We start from the raw sequence: 13,086 nt of genomic DNA, 5'->3' as shown, positions 1-13,086 counted from the left end.
GGATTCACATGGTGAAAGGAGAGAACAAACTCCTGAAAGGTGTCCTCTGACGTCTACATGCACATATGATACATGTATGTGCGTACACATACACACACACACACACACACATATGCACACAAAGGAGACTGATAGATAAATGTAACTTAAGAAGCTAAACAAACAACCCTCCCAAACCCCTAAACCACCCTCCAAACCCAGAAAACCTACTATATTCCTAAACAAAGACAGAGGAATCCGTTGAGAATCCCAGGCTCCCATTCACATGCCAGGGCTTCCAAAAAGCCCTGTTTTACTGCTTTACTAAAGACCTCTCATTTCTTCTGTTTCTGTTTTATATTTATTTAATTTTTCTTTTAAATCATGTGGATGTGTTTGTGTGTATCTTTGCACGAGTATGTGCACGAGTGTGGGTGCCTATGCAAGCCAGGAGCACTGGATCTCCCAGAGTTAGTTATAGGTAGTTGTGAACTCCTTGATGTGGGTGCTGGGAATCAAACTTGAGTCTTCTGAAATAAAGAGACACATTCTTAACTTCTGAGCCAACTCCAGCCCCATATTTTGTTTTAATTTAATTTATTATTTAGAGGCAGGATCTCACTATGCGTCTCTGACTAGTCTTGGAATCACATCTTCCTGTCTCTGCCTCCAAGTACTGGGATCAAAGATGTGTACCACCACCGCCCAGCTTCATATTTTTATTTTTAGCAAGGACTTATCTGCTAGAAGATAACATCAGCATTTGGAGTTTTTTGCATTTGTGAAGTATTTAAAACTGTAGTTTTCCTCAATGAAATTTGAATTATCTAGATGGCAGGGGGAAGTCTCTTTTGTAATGTCTATTATAGTTTCTAGACCATCTAGGGAAGCATGGCCTAGTGACACGAATTAGGCTGCCCATTGATGGAATGCTTACTTCGTGGACTTGAAGAGAAGTTCAGAATCGGCAGGTCTAGATTTGAGTCTAGTTTCGGTTGTAGGGCAGTGTGTCAAAGCAGGCCGGATGGTTCAGTGACTAAAGGCACTAACTGTGCAAGCCTGGTGTCTTGAGCTCTATCCCACATCTAACGATGCACAGAGAGAACAGATTCCTCAAAGTTGTTCTCTGATCTCCACAGCTGCTTTGTGGCACATATTTCTCTCATCCCCCATCCCCCACATCATACCCTTACAGTAATAAATGAGTAAACAGACACATGGTATTGTTTGTACTAAAATATCTTCCTATGTTTTATTTACTTATTTTGTGTGTATGCAAGCAGGCACCATGCCACAGCATATGCATAGTACGTCGGAGGCCAAGTAGTGGGAAGCAGCTCCTTCCTTTCAACATGTGGGTTCTAGGAAATGAACCCCCAAGACCAGTACCTCCCACCCCAAAAAAGGGGGATCCCTTAAGCACTCTGAGAACTTCTTTCCATATTTCTAAAATGACGATGAAAAAAAAAAACTCATCTTAAGGAAACTAAGGATTTCGCTGAGCACTTAGTATGTGCCAGTTATTATTCTAGGTTTTTCTTTTTAAAACTTGAATTAAAAACTAAAAGGTAATTTATTTTGAAATAGGGTTTCACTAAGTAGTCCTCCTGGTCTGGAACTACCTCTGTAGACCAGGCTGACCTGGGATTCACACAGATCCACCTGCTTTTGTCTGTCCTAAGATTAAAAGCTTGAACTACCACACCCAGATGCTAGCTACTGTTTTATGTGTCATATCAGCTCAAAGATCCCAGTGTCACCACCAGCTTCAGTCACTGATGGACACACTGAGGATCAGATGTGTTCAGAGACATAAAATAGCTCAATAAGAACAGGAAAGGAAGGCAGGGTTGGTTTTTAGAGAATATTTATTTTTATCTCATGTATATGAGTATTTTGCCTGTAGGTATGTGTGTATGTATGTATGTGCATCGTGTGTGCAGTGCTTGTGGAGGCCAGAAGAGGGTGTGGTGTCCCCTGGAACTGGAACTGAACCTGGGTCCTCTGCAAGAGTAGCCAGTGCTCTTAAGCACTGAGTCATCTTTCCAGCTGGGAAGGTAAGGTTTTTAAGCCGAGGTAGTCTAGAACCAGAAACCAATCTTTTAAATAAGACCTTTGCAGCTTACAAGCTCACAGTGCATGCTGAATAAGTGACTGAATCTACGTGGAAGTACTTGTGTAAGTTGTAAGCTACAACATGCCCCTGTTAGGTTCAGGGTGCAGACAACCAATGCCAGAAGGCGTCAGATCCCGCGGAGCTGGAGCTGCCAGACGTGGGGGCTGGGATCTGAACTTGGGTCTTCTGCAAGAACAGCAAGTACTTGCAACTCCCGAAACATCTCTCCAGCATGCTCAATCTAATTCATCACATTGTGTGAAAATTTGTCAAATCAGGATAGTAAGGTTACAGCTTTGTTTTGTTTTAATCTTCTTGAGATAGGGTCGCATGTAGCCAAAGCTAACCTCAAACTTGCTATGCCGCCAAGGATGATCTTGTATCTCTGATCCTCCTGCCCCACCTCCTGAATGCTGGGATTTCATTGTATATCACCGCACTAGGCTAATGGAGTGGTAATTTATATAAAGAAAAACCTAACTGAAGAAAATAGCAACACAGAGAGGGTTTAAGGTACAATTTTCCTTTGGGTGTTCAGTTTGTCTTGGGGGGTATGGGGTTCGTGAGACAAAGTCATTATGCAGTTGAGGTTAGGCTTCAACTCATCATAATCCCTCTGCCTCAGCCTCTTTCAGGTAGATGCTGCCACCACAGCTGCCTCAAAAGCCCTTCTGAAGAAGACATCTTTTCTTTTGTTGTTTACTATGGTAAACACTTAATCTTGGCCCTTAAGGTGGAAGACTTAGGCTACCTTTGCCTTGCATTTTGACTTGAAAAACTTCTTTTGTGGAAACTTCAAAGTGAATTTGGCATGTTTCTTGCATAAACCTGACTCAGAGTGGTCTGAACTATTCTAACATTATAATGTTCTAGTTTTATTCTGTATTGTCATATGATCTAGGGTTAACATGCATAGATGTGCAGAAGAATAGGAGGGTCTGAATTCCATAAGCCTTCTGTTTTTGAACCGGTAGCTCTGGGTTGGAATGCATGTTTTGGGTATAGTGGATTTTTTATTTTGTAAGATGGCATCTTATGACAGAATCCAGTGTGGAAGACAGTTATAGTTTCTGAATCTTAAGTCTCTCTCTCTTTCTCGGTTTTTCTTTTCTTACCTTCTTTTCGTTCTTTCTTTTGTTGTTGTTATTGATTTTTCAAGACTGGGTTTCTCTATGTAGCCTGGTTATTCCTGAAACTTGCTCTGTAGACCAGGCTGGCATTGAACTCAGAGAGACCCACCAGCTTCCGCATCCCGAATGCTGGGATTAGAGGTGTGCGTTATTATTGCCGGGCAAGTCTTAACTCTATTTGTAAAATTAGATTAGCTACTAAGACTCAAGAGATTGCTTAGAGGGTTAGGTTGTCCATATGAACAACTGGATACCAATATTTAATAAAGAAATGTGATCATGCCCTTGATGTCCTTTCTTTCCAGTCACTTGCTATGCCCCAGAAATTCAAGGTCAAAATAGTACAGCTAGACATACCCAGTTAAACGTTTGTAAAGTATTTTGAAATCCTTGCATGAAAAACGAATGCCCAAGGAAAAGGGTGCAACTTCCTGTTTATGACACGGAAGTCTCAAACCTAGGATTTGGGCTTGGTTCCCTGTCTTTGGCATTCAGTTTAGTGCTGTGTTTTGTTCACATCCGGGACGGCTTTGTTGCCAATCTATTGGAAAGGTTTTTTTCTAGGTAGGTCACCTTTCCTTTAAATGGGCCAAGATATCAAGGATCTCTAGGTTCACATGGAAAAGACTTTTGTCACAAGTTAGCAATTATTTATCAGGCCAGGAACTGTCTCGTTAAGATTTTCGTTGGCTCAGGTCATTAGTTCATTCAATCATAGATTGAAAGACTATTCTGGAAGAGTTTTTTTTTTTTTTTTTTGGCTGTCATTTGTTGCTTGGAATCCATTCTTCTCCTTCATCTTCTAACCTGTTTTCGTAAAAGTTCTGTGAAGATACAATAAAACCATAGACTGCAAGACCACTAGGAGCAGGCTTCTAAAGTTGAACAGAAAGCTAAGGACTCAAGGTGACGGGAACGATTTAGGAATTCTTTAGGACTAAACATTGGATGGGAGTCCTGCGTCTCCACCTGCCTCTCCCTCCGACTTCTTCAGCCACCTTGCCTAGCTCCGCCCCTTCAGGTGGCCCCACCGGTTCCTGGTAGCTCAGCTTCCTTCCCCAACCCCCGCCGCCGCCGAGCGGAACCAAAGTGCTCTGACTCTGGGGGCGGCCGGACCTTTCTAGTTGAGACTCATCGCAGCGGTGACTCGGCAGCCGCGTCTAGCGTCATCAGTGACAGCCCCGACCCTTGCTACGCTTTGCGTCGCTCTGCCAGGCTCAGTCGCCTCCTCCCTGGCAAATAGTCCTCGGCAGGGTCCGAGTTTTCGGGTCACCCGAGGTGGGAAACAGGAAAGGCTGCAGTTCAAGGGACGGGGAGTTGACGAGGAAAGGGAGCCGAGGGGCGGCGTCTTCTCGGGGGCGCGCGAAGTGAGTTAGAAACTCCCTCCTTGCCCGGGATCCCTCCGCCTGCGGTAGCGGTGCTGAGGCCGAGGGAGCCGCCATTTTGGATGTTCGGTTCCTGCTGCCACTGCTGCCGCCGCCCCCGAAGCTGCTGGTTTCACTCGAGGTTTCGGGCCGGTGAGTGTCACTCGCGGCACTGAGAGCAGGTTGTGTCTTTGGCTCCGCTGCGGCTGCGAGCGTTTGCCTGGGAGCCTCCTGTCAGTCCCAGGGGCCCGGTCTTAGGCCGTGGGGGGTGAGGAGGACCCAGGTTGGGTCAGGTGGGACCGGGGCGCCCCAGGGCTTGCTCGGACTTCCTGAGGGCCGACCCTCGGAGGCTGCTGAGCGGGAGCTGCGGCGCGCGGCCGCTTTGCCTGTGGTGGTGCTGTCCAGCCGGTGCAGGCCGCCTTGAACCCATTGACTTTTCCAGGCTGCGATTCTCCTTTGAAAGCCCGTTCAGGGAGCCTAGGATTCAGCGGGCCGGGCCCCACCCCCGCGTGTCCTCTCGGAGCCACGTCTCCGCGTTCTTGTGTGGTGGCCTCGGGTCAAAGCTGGGAACTCTCGGCATTTCCACCTGCAGGGGTAATGCTACCTGTCCCTGCGCTGCCGGCCGCTCAGAACCGGACATCGGCCTCGCCTCCCTCTAACCTTCCAAGTAACTTCTGGACCTAAATTTTCCGCCTTTTTTTCCCTTTCCTTAAAAAAAAAAAAAAAAAAAAAAAAGAACAAAAACTTACCTGCGACTGCACTGCTACCCCTCATCTCCAACTCTTGGTTCTGCAGACGTCAGTTTCTTGTAATTCTCCGCATCTTCCTCATTGCCCGGAACTGTGGGTTATGCTTCCCAGTTCGGGCTTGATGTTGGAGAGCCGTCGAACCACCTACGGTGTATTTCGGCAGTAAATGGGCTTAAAGCAGGCGGAGCAGTTTTAGTTGGGAAGGAGCTGTCAAAATACTTTCTAGATTTCCTTTCTTCCTTGAACGCTGGGCACCTATTGATACTTCCCCCCTCCCTTTTTCTTTTCTTTTGGCGTTGTATGTGTTGAGCACGGAAATCTGCCCTTGGAGAATATTAATCTGACGTAGGTAGAAAGGAAAATAGCTTTTTTTTGGTTCCTATAGGGATTAGTTAACAGAAGCGCGAGCTGAATGATCTCTTAGTGACTTCACCTCTTAGGTGTTTGTATAGTAATGATCTCTGCTGACTTCATATGTTGACTTTTCTCAGGGTAGTTAGATTTTTAAGCATCCATTTCCACCGTTGCCTGTAGTATTTGCCTACTAGTATATACCTCTTAAGTTTTGATCTGAAACCTGTGGATCCTCGGAAGTACTGATAGCCTCGTTACTTTAGTTCTGTTTTTAACGTCTGTTTGTAGTCCAGCGTGCTTTAATAAAAAGAATTTAACAATATTTCACTGATTAGTTCCTACATTTCAGGTTGGGTGAGTGTGGTTGAGTCACCCCTATTTTTATCTCAGCCTAGGTTTTTTTACATTTGCAAAAGAGATATAATTTCTTTGAGTTCTTAGTTAAGTGACTCAAAACCTAACTTGAACGGAATCAAGTCTCTCTCTCTCTCTCTCTCTCTCGCTCTCGCTCTCGCTCTCGCTCTCTGGCTTTTCAAGACAGGGTTTCCGTGTGTAACAGTCCTAGTTGTCCAGGAAAACTAGCTCTTATAGACCAGGCTGGCCTCGAACTCACAGGAATTCACCTGCCTCTGACTCCGGAGTGCTGGGATTAAAGGCGTGTACCACCACCGCCTGGCCCGAGTCTAATCTCTTGGTACTCGTAAACTTTATATTGATACTTCTTTTTACAAATTTTTGAAGAATTATTTATTTATGTGTATGAGTGTCTTGCCTGCATGTATGTTTGTGCACCACGTGCATGACTGGTTCTGGTGGAAGTCAGAAGAGTGTATTCGGATCCCCCTGGAAGTGGAGTTATAGGCAGTTGTGAGCTGCTATGTGGGTGCTGGAAACTGAATCCATGTTCTCTACAAGTTAAGTGCTCTTAGCCACTGGGCCGTCTCTCTGACCCTTTGATGCTTTATTATTATTAAGCTTTTGAAATGAGACTGCAGGAAGAATTTTTACAGGTCATACAATGTCAAAGAGGACAGTATTTTCAGTGTAAATATTCTGTGCGCTTATTTTGGAGAGGAGACTCCTTCAGAGCCATGTTAATTACTCTTAGATATGAGTTCCGTGAGTATGTTGCTTTGCAGTTGTTGAGTTTTCTTTTGCTTTAAAAAGAACTCAATATTTCCGTGTACTTTACTATTGAAATGTTCTACTTTTGAAAAACGTATTGAAAGAACTATCAAAAGTTATTTAACTCATTTTATGTTATGGTATAACATACTGAAATTTAAATGCCATTCTTAGATGGTTTACAGTTTACCTGGGGAAAGTATACCTTTGCCAAACAGATATTAGCAAAGTGCTGTTTTGTGTATCATTGATTAGTACATATATAAATGACTACCCCATCTTGGCTGTTGAGAATGGCACTAGAAATTAACATTTGTGTTTAGAAAACTTCCATTTATTTCCTTCCTTCCTTCTTCCCTACTGCACCCCCCCCCTTTTGAAATATGATTTTGCTGACTTGCTCAGGCTGGCTTTAACTTGTGAGTAGCTGGGATGAACAGGTCTGTGCCATCAGTCCTGGACCAGCTTTGGTTTTTGAGACAGTCTCCTATGTTGCTCGTTTTGCCTGGAGCTTGGGATGCCTCCTTATCTTTCCAGTGCTGGGAATGCAGGTATTTGCCACTCCGGGGCAACATTCACTTTCTATTGTGGAGTTACCTGTTTTTTGATACAGGCTGTTTACTGATAACAAGCATACAATCTAAGAGTGAATTTTAGAATGAAACTATAAAATATAGAAATTACCAGTAATGCCTTGCTGATATTTTATCCAAAATTACTTTTAAAAAGCCAAGTAGTGGAATTGCTAGCCTAGCATAACTTAAAGCTACAGGTACTGCCTCCCAGAAAGTCAAAACCAAAAAGTTTTAAAACTAATCAGTATATAAAGAAGATAAAAAGCCCAAGTAGTTTTAAATGAATTATTAAAAACTCTTTATGCAAATATAAAAGATCAAATGAGTTCTTCCAATAGTTTTTCTTTTTAATTTAAAAAGTTGAATTGGAATATATGTGCCAAGACAGATTTCAAAATGTTTAATCTTGCCAGGCATAGGTGGCACATACCTTTAGCCCCAGCACTTGGGAGGCAGAGGCAAGTGAATCTCCTTGAGTTCGTGGTCAGCCTGGTCTACAGAGTGAGTTCCAGGACTATATAGAGAAACCCTGTCTCAAAAAGCAAAATCTTAATCCCTTTATTTTTATTTGATAGGAACATTTTTTTTTGTTTTGTTTTTTTGTTTTTTGTTTTTCGAGACAGGGTTTCTCTGTAGCATTGCCAGGCTGGCCTCGAACTCACAGATATCCGCCTGCCTCTGCTTCCCAAGTGCTGGGATTAAAGGCGTGCGCCACCACTACCTGACAGGAACATAAAATTTTGTGTGTAGTAGGATATAACTGATCAAAACTTCAAAACTTGCCTTTAGTTCCCAGCCCTAGAGAGGTAGAGGTAGGTAAATCTTTGAGTTTCAGGCCAGCCTGGTCTACAGAGTGAGTTGCAGTACAGTCTGGACTACACCGAGAAACCCTGCCTTGAGAAACCAACCAATCAACCAAATAAACAAACAAAACAAAAGCCCAAAACTTGAAAACTCTTAGATTTTAACTGAAGGAATGTAAACATAAAGCTTTTATGGGTGCTGGAGAGATGAGTAACTGGGTAAGAGCACTGGCTGTTCTTCCAGAAGATCAAGGTTAGGTTCCCAGCACCCACTTGGAGGCTTACAGCTATCAGTGACTCCAGGTTCATGGATCTGACTCTTTCAGGCATGTGCTGGTACAAAAAAAAATAAAAATAAAACTTTTTTTTTTGTTTTTTGAGACAGGGTTTCCTTTTATAACCCTGACTGTCCTCAAGTACCTGTGTAGACCAGGCCAACCTCTATCTCAAGACTTCCCACTGCCTCAACCTCCTTCCTAGGATCAAGGTGTGTGTCACCACATCTGGCCTGCATTTTAACCTTTATTGCTTTATGAATTGTTTTTAGTTCTTGATTTTTGGCTTTAAAAAAATCTTCATTACGTTTCTCTATTATTTTATATTTATAATTTTTTATTTATCGCTTTATATTTTAAATTTTTAATTATTTTGTGTATATATGTGCATATATATGCCATGTGAAAGTGTGGAGGCCAGAAGACTACTTAAAATGTAAACAAAATTGTGTATTATGTGTGTTGGTGTTTTACCTGTATGATTGATGTCTGTGCTGCATATGTACGTTTGGTGCCCATGGATGTCCTAGATTGAGTTACACAGAAAGTTGTGAGCCACTACGTGTGTACAGAAAATCAAACCAGGGTCTTCTGCAAGAGCAGCCAATGCTCTTAACTTCTGAGCCATCTCTCCATGCTCCACAGGGCAATTTTTGAGAGTTTTTGCTTTCTACCTTGTTGAAGCAGTCTCTCTGTCTCTGCCTTTCATCTTGGGGTTACAGATGTGCAAACATGCTTTTTACATAGGCTCTGAAGAGTGAGCTCAGGTCATCCTGCTTGGCAAGTGCTTTTACCTGCTGAGCAATCTCCCTTTTGTTTTTGAGACAAGGTCTTACTGTGTCTCAGGGTGACCTTACCCCATAAACTTTCTCTTTCAGCCTCCCTACACCTCAGTTTACAAGCCTTTGCTTTCAAGCTTTAACCTACTCAGCTTCTTTGCTTAGCCAGGTTATTTTAAGTAGTAAGCAATTTTAGAACTATGAGACCATGTAAAGCTGGGCATGGCACTCTTGCCTGTAATCTAGCATTCAGGAAGCAGAGGTATGAAGATCATTGCAAATTTTAGGCCTGCCTGATCTGATCTGCATAGCAAATTCCATGCCAGCCAGGGTTAGCTTCTCATAGCCAGACCCGCATCTAACCATAACAGCAGCTACCACAAGAGAACATAGAGGTTATATAAATTCATATTTCTTGACTTGTATGTTTTGAAAATCTTGTTTGTCAATAGTAGGATTTTTCCATAATAGGTAGGGGTGTGCACGTGCGTGTGTGTGTGTGTGTGTGTGTGTGTGTGTATGTGTGTGTAGAAAATTTCATTTTGCTGGACGGTGGTGGTGCACACCTTTAATCCTAGCATTTGGGAGGCAGAGACAGGTGAATTTCTGTGAGTTTGAGGCCAGCTTGGTCTACAGAGCGAGTTCCAGGACAGGCTCCAAAGCTACAGAGAAAATCTCTGTCTCCAAAATTAAAAAAAAAATTAATTTCAATGAAAGCAGGGAAGAGAAAGTTAAAAGGAATGTCATTTCTACCTTGAAAATACCTGCAAGCTGCTTTTTCTTCTTTGAAGGAATAATACAAAATACTTAATTTGGCTTGAGTTTTAGTTACTAGGGATGTGAAAGTCTGAAAGGTTTAGAAATTAGGAAAATAACAATCCACTTGCCAAAGTTATTGAATCAGCATTAGCTAGCACTTTAGTGCTAGGGTGAGGTGATTGACATGAAAAATGCTTTTTCACTAAGTACTTGGAAGTTTAGCCCTTAAAAAAAAAGCGTATTGAGACGATTGGAAAATAAAATCAATAAGTTAGAAGCATTGCCATTGAAGATTAAATAAGTTAAGAAGAAATTTTTTTTTTTTAAGATGTAAAAGATATATGTGGCCCCTGTACTTGTGATAATTAAAGGCATCCTAGAGGCAGGCAGCAGTTTTCCCCCTTTTTTGTTGCCATCACACAGTGGTCACTTTTGCCTGATAGGCAGTTGTTTTGCTAATTCCAGTTTGTTGATTGTCTTTCCCTGAGCTCCTACTTTCCTGAGCATCCCAAGCTTTACAACCTGTCCCACTTTGAGGCTGATAGTACTGACTTCTGATAGTAACAGATACGAGGAAGATAGGATCTGGGATCTTTGTAACTGTGAAAAAACTTTGTTTTCTTTGCTTTACAAGCCTTTGCGTTAAATTAAGATTGCATAGAGAGCTTGGTGAGATGGCCCAGCAGTTAAGAGGGCACCATATAGCAGAGACTTATCCAGGTTTGTTTCCAGCACCCACATCAGGTGGCTCACAACCATCTGTAACTCCAAGTCCAGGGGATTTGGACACTCTTTTCTGGCCTCCATGGGCAACTGCACTTACATGTACATATACCCACACAGATGTACACCTACACACATAATTAAAAATGAAAATCTTGAAAAGAAGATTATCATTAAATAGGCTAGGTATGGTGGCACATGCCATTAAACCTAGTAATTGGAGAGGCAGGGAGACCTTTAAACTTGAGGCTAGCCTGGTCTACAGAGTGAGTTCCAGGGTAGCCAAGGCTACACATTGAGAGCACATCTCAAAAAAGAGAGATGTTCTGTATTATTTAGTTGTAAAAAGGATCCCAGCTGTGTGTTTTCAGCCTAAGTTAGGGAAGACATTTTTAATTTCCACTGTTAAGACATTGCAGTTTCGAGTCTGGCATGGTGGCACACGCCTTTAATCCCAGAACTTGGGAGTCACAGGCAGCCTGGTCTATAGAGAAAGTTCCAGGAGATTCAGGGCTACTCAGAGAAACCCTGTCTTGAAACCAAAAATAAAAATAAATTTTAGTTTCAAGCTAAAGAAAAGAAAGATAAGCTAATACTTAAATTCCTTTAAAAAAATCTTCATAAAAGGCTTCTTACAGTGTTTTGAAGTATTTGAAAATATGTTTAAAAATATAAAATACTGCTCTGAGATGATTGGGGAAAACTAACTGAAAATAATCAAGTACACTGTTTAGAGTTATTTGAATCTGTGAAATATTAGGTTTTGATATGATTGTTCAGGGCAAGACTTAGTTTTAAGAAGAAAGAACCTTTCCTGGTAGTACTAACAAACATATTTTCAAAAATTAAATTTATTTATTTGTGCGCACATGCACTTGTCTGTAGACAACTCATGTAGTAGTCAGACCACTTGAGGAAGTCAGTCACTTCTCTCCTTCTACCATGTGGGTCCTGGAGCTCAAACTCAGGTTGTTAGACTAAGTGGTAAGAACCTTAACCTGCTGAGCTGTCATGATAGACCTATATTTGACAATTTTAAAATGTGTTGTTTTCTCTACCAGTGGGAACATGGATTCTGTATTTTGCTTAAAAATTTTTCCATGGAGGTATTTAGGACAGTAGAATGAGGAAGTAGCTTATTTTTATTTATTTTTTAAAAACTTATTCTTTTTTAATGTGTGAATGCTTTGTCTGCATGTATGCCTGCATGCCAGAAGAAGACACCAGATCCTATTATGGATGATTGTGAGCGTCCATGTGGTTGCTAGGATAGGAATTGAACTCAGAACCTCTGGAAGAGCAGCCAGTGCTCTTACCCTCTGAGCCATCTCTCCAACCCCACTTTCTTTTAATTTTAATTTTATTTTATGTGTTTGAGTATTTTTCCCTGCATAAATGTATGTTTGTATACGATGTGTGTGCCTGGTGCCTGAGTAGGCCAAAAGAAGGCAACAAGACAGATCAGAGTGACAGAAGTGAGCTGCCATGTTGATATGTCTGAACCTGGGTTCTTTGGAAAAGCATTCAGTGTTCTTAACTCCTGAGCCTTGTCTCCAGCCCCTGACTTTGAATTTCTGATCCTCCTGGTCTACATCCTAAATATTTCAGACATGATTCTGCCCCCATGCCTAGTTTGTATGGTGCTGGGGATTGAATTCAGGACTTTGTTCATGCTAGGCAAGTGTGTTCTACCAGCTGAGCTCAATCCTCTCCCTCTCTCTCTCTCTTTGTGTGTGTGTGTGTGTGTGTGTGTGTGTCTGTGTGTCTCTGTGTGTTTCTGTCTCTTGCTCCGTAGACTTGGCTGGAGTTCACAGAGATCTGTCTGCCTCTGCCTCCCCAGTGCTGGGATTAAATGCTTGTGCCACCCTACTGAGCTCAGTCCCCATTCTTAGTTTAAACTGGCTAGCTAGCTTGCTTTTTTTCTTTTTAATATTAATTACACTTTGTCACACATGCACATAGCACATACAAAAGACCACTCTTACCAGCAAGAGAAAATGGTTAATGGTTAAACAAGAAGTAGTTAACCATTCGTAGTGTTCAGCTCAAGTCATATTATTTTATATTTTCTAAATGCATTAATTTGGTTATACTTATGGAACAAAAATCTGAGCTGGGCAATGGTGGCACATGCCTTTAATCCTAGCACTTGGGAGGCAGAGGCAGGCAGATTGCTGAGTTCAAGGACAGCCTGCTCTACAGAGCAAGTTCTAGGACAGCCAGAGCTACACAAATTCTGTCTTCAAAACAAAACAAAACAAAACAAAAAACAAAACAAAAACAAAAAACAAAACAAAACAAAAACAAAGTCTGGCATGGGGTTTTTATATAGCAGGTAATGTAAAAGTATAGACC

At 42.1% G+C, this 13,086-nt stretch overlaps 1 protein-coding gene and 1 long non-coding RNA gene across 2 annotated transcripts in view; one reads left to right on the top strand and one right to left on the bottom strand.

The window, feature by feature from the left end:
• The window catches only part of LOC146890155 (uncharacterized), a 28,996-nt gene extending 23,122 nt beyond the window's left edge, over positions 1-5,874 (bottom strand). The window contains exon 1 of the long non-coding RNA XR_014999031.2: positions 5,339-5,874. This is a non-coding gene — a long non-coding RNA (uncharacterized LOC146890155). The remainder of the gene's footprint in view (positions 1-5,338) is intronic.
• Positions 4,400-13,086, top strand: part of Ap1g1 (adaptor related protein complex 1 subunit gamma 1) — an 84,133-nt gene continuing 75,446 nt past the window's right edge. The window contains exon 1 of the mRNA XM_087900381.1: positions 4,400-4,742. The gene's annotated coding sequence lies outside the window, so the exon portion shown is untranslated. The remainder of the gene's footprint in view (positions 4,743-13,086) is intronic.

Source organism: Myodes glareolus, chromosome 22 (genome assembly GCF_982192425.1).
Source record: "Myodes glareolus chromosome 22, mMyoGla1.1, whole genome shotgun sequence".
Taxonomy (NCBI): domain Eukaryota; kingdom Metazoa; phylum Chordata; class Mammalia; order Rodentia; family Cricetidae; genus Myodes; species Myodes glareolus.
This window is presented reverse-complemented; position numbering and strand designations above follow the sequence as displayed.